Raw genomic sequence first — 6,112 nt, forward strand, 5'->3', positions numbered from 1 at the left:
GAGGAGGAGGAGGAGGAGGAGGGGGAGGAGGAGGAGGAGGAGGAGGAGGAGACATGGTCTCTAGGGTCAAAAGGATTTGGGTGTGGCTCTATCATACTTCTAAGCTGTGACCTAGGGCAGGTGACCTTGCCTCTCTGAGGCTTGCTTCTCTCATCTGTAAAATGGGAGCAGTAACCTCCATTGCCTCTTTAGGTTGTGGGAATTAAACATGATAGGGCTTGCAAGGGCTGGGCAGTACAGGAACATAGTAACTGTTCAATAAATAGTCCCACGATGTGGCCCCGCTTCCTCCAAGACTAGCCTCCCATGCCCTCCCACACAAGCGCTTTCAGATTGACCCAGTGCTCTCCTATATGTTCCTTTGCATCTCCCTTCCCAGAAATCTTGTGAAGTTGGCATCAGTTTCCCCATCTGACTGTGCCTATTTTATGAATGAGAACTATTGAGTCCAAAAGACAGCAAACATAGCCCTCCTCCTCCTCCCCAGGCAGAAACTTCTGTCCGCTCCTTCCCCACACTCCCTGCTGTCCTGCCCCTGCTCTCTCCTTTCCTTCCCTCCATGCACCCTCCACCCGCTTAGCCAGGCTGGTGGCCTCACAGCTCCTGACCTTGGTTTAGGCCAAGAGTTAATGTCTGGGTCACTGGGGTCCTGGAGTTGGGTCTCTGAGGTGTGGATGCAGCCAAGACCACCATGTGGGGTTGGACCCCTGCAAGTCCGAGCCTCTCAGCCTCTCCTGTGCCAGCCTCTCAGCCCCGCCTGTGCCAGCCTCTCAGCCCTGCCTGTGCCAGCCTCTCAGCCCCTCTTCCCTCCTCCCCATCATCCTCATCTTATCCATCCCTCCCGAAAATGAGTTGGTGGGTCTTCTCCCGCCCCTTTTGCAGACCAACAAATTGAGGCTCCACATAATGAAAGCCATTTGCCCAAGGAGACAGATACCTGCTGATGGTGCTGTCAGGATTCAAATCCAGGACCGTCTGAATTCCCGCTGCACCTTTCAGCCACTAAGCAACTGCCTCCCACCGCCCTGTGTGCCTCAGGCCCCTACCACCAAGGGAGTCTCTGCTCACACACCCTAGGATAAGATCAGGGAGTAGGGGCAGGGTGGGAGACGTGGAGAGACAGTCTGGCTGGCCTTCTTTGCTCTTTCCCAATGAATGCCATGGATGGGCTCAAATCATGACAATAAGAAGGAAAAATGGCCGGGCGCGGTGGCTCACGCCTGTAATCCCAGCACTTTGGGAGGCCGAGGCGGGTGGATCACGAGGTCAAGAGATCGAGACCAGGCCGGGCACGGTGGCTCAAGCCTGTAATCCCAGCACTTTGGGAGGCCGAGGCGGGTGGATCACAAGGTCAAGAGATCGAGACCATCCTGGTCAACATGGTGAAACCCCGTCTCTACTAAAAATACAAAAAATTAGCTGGGCATGGTGGCGCGTGCCTGTAATCCCAGCTACTCAGGAGGCTGAGGCAGGAGAATTGCCTGAACCCAGGAGGCGGAGGTTGCGGTGAGCCGAGATCGCGCCATTGCACTCCAGCCTGGGTAACAAGAGCGAAACTCCGTCTCAAAAAAAAAAAAAAAAAAGAGGCCGGGCGTGGTGGCTCACGCCTGTAATCCCAGCACTTTGGGAGGCCGAGGCGGGTGGATCACGAGGTCAAGAGATCGAGACCAGGCCGGGCGCGGTGGCTCAAGCCTGTAATCCCAGCACTTTGGGAGGCCGAGGCGGGTGGATCACAAGGTCAAGAGATCGAGACCATCCTGGTCAACATGGTGAAACCCCGTCTCTACTAAAAATACAAAAATGGCCGGGCGCGGTGGCTCACGCCTGTAATCCCAGCACTTTGGGAGGCCGAGGCGGGTGGATCACGAGGTCAAGAGATCGAGACCAGGCCGGGCGCGGTGGCTCAAGCCTGTAATCCCAGCACTTTGGGAGGCCGAGGCGGGTGGATCACAAGGTCAAGAGATCGAGACCATCCTGGTCAACATGGTGAAACCCCGTCTCTACTAAAAATACAAAAAATTAGCTGGGCATGGTGGCGCGTGCCTGTAATCCCAGCTACTCAGGAGGCTGAGGCAGGAGAATCGCTTGAACCCGGGAGGCAGAGGTTGCAGTGAGCTGAGATCGCACCACTGTACTCCAGCCTGGGTGACAGAGTAAGACTCCATCTCAAAAGAAAAAGAAGGAAAAACACAGGAAATTAGTGGGAGAAAGGCCAGGGGAAGTAAGGGGGCTAGCATGTATGCATTTATGCAGCACTTGCTGTGTGCTAGAGGCACTGTGTAGGGCTCTGCCTTCATGAGCTCCTCCCAGCTGCAGGAGAGGAGGCACACCCAGAGAGGTGAAGGAACCTGCCCAGGGTCACCCAGCAGGGAGGAGGTGGGGTCTGATGGTCTCACAGGTTCCTCATGAAATCACATCTTTCCCCATTCACCAAGAAGCCACGGAGACTGGACACAAAGAGGCTGCAGACAATCAGCGGCTCTGTCCACCCTGGTCCTAAGAATAGCTAGCTTTTGTCCCAGACACCGGGGCCCCACCCTGCCGGGGACCTTCAATGAGGCTCTTCTGGAATTCTCTCTGGGCCAGTAACCTGAGGCCAGGTAAGGAGGAAGCTCTTCTCAGATGACCGTTGCCATGGGCACAGCCACTCTCAGCCGTCCAGCCACTGGCCGTGATTCCATTCCTCTGGGCAGCCGGGTGTGGTGGCCTTTGGGTGGGGCCAGTCACAGCTGGCCACAGCACTTCAAAGGTAGCTTCCATCTGAAGGCAATGGCACAGGCAGTGATGGGGGTGCCAAGGCCTTGGTCCCAGGGAAGGCAGGCTGATTCAAGGCTTCCCAGCTGGGGTCCCTGGGTGGATAAGTGGGAGTCCACGGAGGTCCCAGAACAGGGAGCGAAATTGTGAGGGGGTGAGCAAGCACCTTCCAGGGAGAGGCTCATGATTTTCAGAGGCCTGGGACACCCTCCCTACCCCATGCCCCCAACAAAGTAAAGCACCCTATGTGTGAGGAAGTCTCACTTTACCCAGCAAGGAAGGAGCAGAGGTTGGATTGGGGCAGAGGAGGGGACAGCCTCTCTTCTGAGTCCCCCAAAGGGACCCCTAGAGGTAGATCCTGGATAAGAGCTTGAAATCTGTAAACTGGCTACTCGGGAGGCTGAGGCAGAAGAATCACTGGAACTCGGGAGGCAGAGGTTGCAGTGAGTCAAGATCGTGCCACTGCATTTAGAGTATCTTCTAAGTGTCAGGTATTTTACTCACCTTATTCAATGTAATCCTGCAAGTTAGAGAGAGATGTTTCTGTCCCATTTCACAGATGCAGAAACTGAGGCTCCGAGAGGGGAACGGACTTGTCCTGGGCACACAACTACAAAGATTCAGAACCTGGACTTGAACCCAAGAATTGTTAGTTGGTGGTGGTGCTGGTGGCAGTAGTAGCCGTGAAAATAACAGGACCCACCTAATGACCTCCACGCTGGGGCCGGTGTGAAGTCAGGGCCTGGAGGAGCACCTGCTGGAGGAGCTGCAAACTTTCCCAACCGTGTTCGAGGCTTCTCATTAGCCCTCAGGAAACAGCCGGTGCAAAGTAGGAGGACAAGTTCTCCTTTCCCTCCTGCCCTCCCTCCGTCCCACCCACTCTGGGAGCGCGCGGGAGCCTATTGGGGTGCGGGGAAGCGCAGGGTCTGACGGGGCCTTGCAGCTCTGTCTCTGCGGTGCAATGGGGACAGCGCCATCTACCGGGCCTGTGGGAGCTGCAGGCGCTCAGTGCGCAGGCGCAGGGCGGTGGAACCAGCGTGAACCTGGGAATCCATCCACCGATCAACAGAACCGAAGGGCGGTGTCCCCATATAACCTCCTGCAAACGACGGTAATTGAGTCAACGTTGAACGATTACGCAGCTAAGCGCCTGCCTGGGCAGCTTCACTGACTCGGTGAGCGGGTAACTAACTGTTGCTATTCCAATTGTATGGATGAGGAAACTGAGGCTGGGAGGGGTGAAATGAGCTGTCCAAGTCTACCTCCCTAATAAACAACAGACCCGGGACTCCAGTACTCGATCTTATCACCATACACCCCCATCACGTAACATATTCTTGCAGTTTTATTGAACACCTACTAAGGCAGCTTACTATGCTCCAAACATTGTTCTTATTACCTTACAAATGGTAACATGTAATTGAAGCCTCTCAACAAGCCCTGTGTGTTACAGACAAGGAAACTGAAGCTCTGAAAGGTGAAGTTGTAACTGAGTCCCAAAGCCTTCTGGTCCGTGCATGACAACCACTAAGTCGAGAGGCAAGGAGTTGGGGCAAGGAAAGTGACTTTATTTCGGAGGACCAGCAAACCCAGATGGCCCAAATGTTCTGAAGAGCCCTCTTAGAATTATGTGGATTTGGCCTTGTCTTTTATGCTAGGTAAGAGGGGAAAGAAAGATGCCGACTGCAGACATCTGGGTTCTGGCAAGGGTCAGGAGGAGGTTTGTGAACCTTCTTTGTCCTTGGGTAATGGTCTCTCATGTGACACTAGCCAAATTTCCTTGTTCTTATACATCTTTAACAAAATATAATTGTCTACATACTTCCTCTTTAATCTCAAAGTTAGTTTTGAAACTATGTGATTGCGATTTCTACATTTTATCTCAGCTGCTTTAAAATTATCCTAGCCCTCGTACAGGAATGGATAAAGGCCCCTTAAACTAGTGTGGACAACATGGTCAATACAAAAAAAATTTTTTTAAGATTAGCCGGGGCTGGATGCTATGGCTCACACCTGTAATTCCAGCACTTTGGGAGGCCAAGGTGGGCAGATCACCTGAGGTCAGGAGTTTGAGACCAGCCTGGCCAACATGGTGAAACCCCATCTTTATTAAAAATACAAAAATTAGCTGGGCATGGTGGTGGGCACCTGTAATCCCAGCTACTCGGGAGGCTGGGGCAGAATCATTTGAACCCAGGAGGTGGAGGCTGCAGTGAGCTGAGGTTGCACCACTGCACTCCAGCCTGGCCCACAGAGCAAGACTCCATTTAAAAAAAAAAAAATTAGCCAGGCGTGGTGGTGCATGCCTGTAGTACCAGCTACTAGGGAGGCTGAGGCAGAAGGATCCCTTGAGCCCAGGAGTTTGAGATTGTGGTGAGCTATAATTGCACAGCTGCCTTCCATTGTGGGTGACAAAGCAAGACCCTGTCTTTCAAAAAAAAAAAAAAAAAGTTCTTCTGCTGCGTAATTGTTACAGAGTGAATTTCAGTTCCTTATCTATAACAATGATGTATTACAATGGGTTTGAAATGTTGCATTGTAATGGGCTCAGTGAGTTTTAATTGAATGAATCAACAAGTGAATGTCAACCCTCTTCAAACATTTGCGCTAATTTGGGTTTCTGTACAGTATGGGATTAACCTGGTCAGATAAGGCAGCACCCCATCAGCGGGACACATCCCGGCAGGAGGTGTGCTGAAGCTGGGCCCCCTGTCAGCTGGCACACAAGTGAACACGGCCGAGGGGAGATTTGAAGATGGACATGAAACTCCTGTGGCCCCACACCTGGCTGGGTAACCCTGGGCAAGTCTCTTTGCCACACCCTCGGGGGTTCAATTTCCTTTTCTGATAAACAGGGCTACTGAGGTCCACGTCTCAAGTGGTTGTGAAATGATTTGTATAGAGCACATTTGCAGGGGCTGCCTGTTATATAGTGGTCAATGTGTGTTCTTTCCTCCCTGCCCACGAGGAACTCAGTCCCACTTTGACAGGGATGAAATGAGAAGGGCATAGATGCCCTGCTAGCTTTTGGCTCTGGAGTCAAAAGCCCAAAATGCTCCCAAGGGTCCCCACAGGTATCAAAAACGGGGGCTGGTGTGGAAAAATCCCTGCTATCTACAAAAAAATCGCCCTCCCAGTTCTCACCATATTATGTTAGAGACATGAAGAAAAGATCATTTTAAGGCCAGGAACAGCGGCTCACGCCTGTAATCCCCACACTTTGGGAGGCCGAGGCGGACGGATCACTTGCAGTCAGGAGTTTGAGACCAGCCTGGCTAACAGGGTGAAACGCCGTCTCTACTAAAAATACAAAAATATTAGCTGGGCATGGTGGCGTGCGCCTGTAATTCCAGCTACT

The sequence above is a fragment of the Cebus imitator genome, unplaced genomic scaffold (assembly GCF_001604975.1).
Source record: "Cebus imitator isolate Cc_AM_T3 unplaced genomic scaffold, Cebus_imitator-1.0 Scaffold8, whole genome shotgun sequence".
Classification (NCBI taxonomy): Eukaryota; Metazoa; Chordata; class Mammalia; order Primates; family Cebidae; genus Cebus; species Cebus imitator.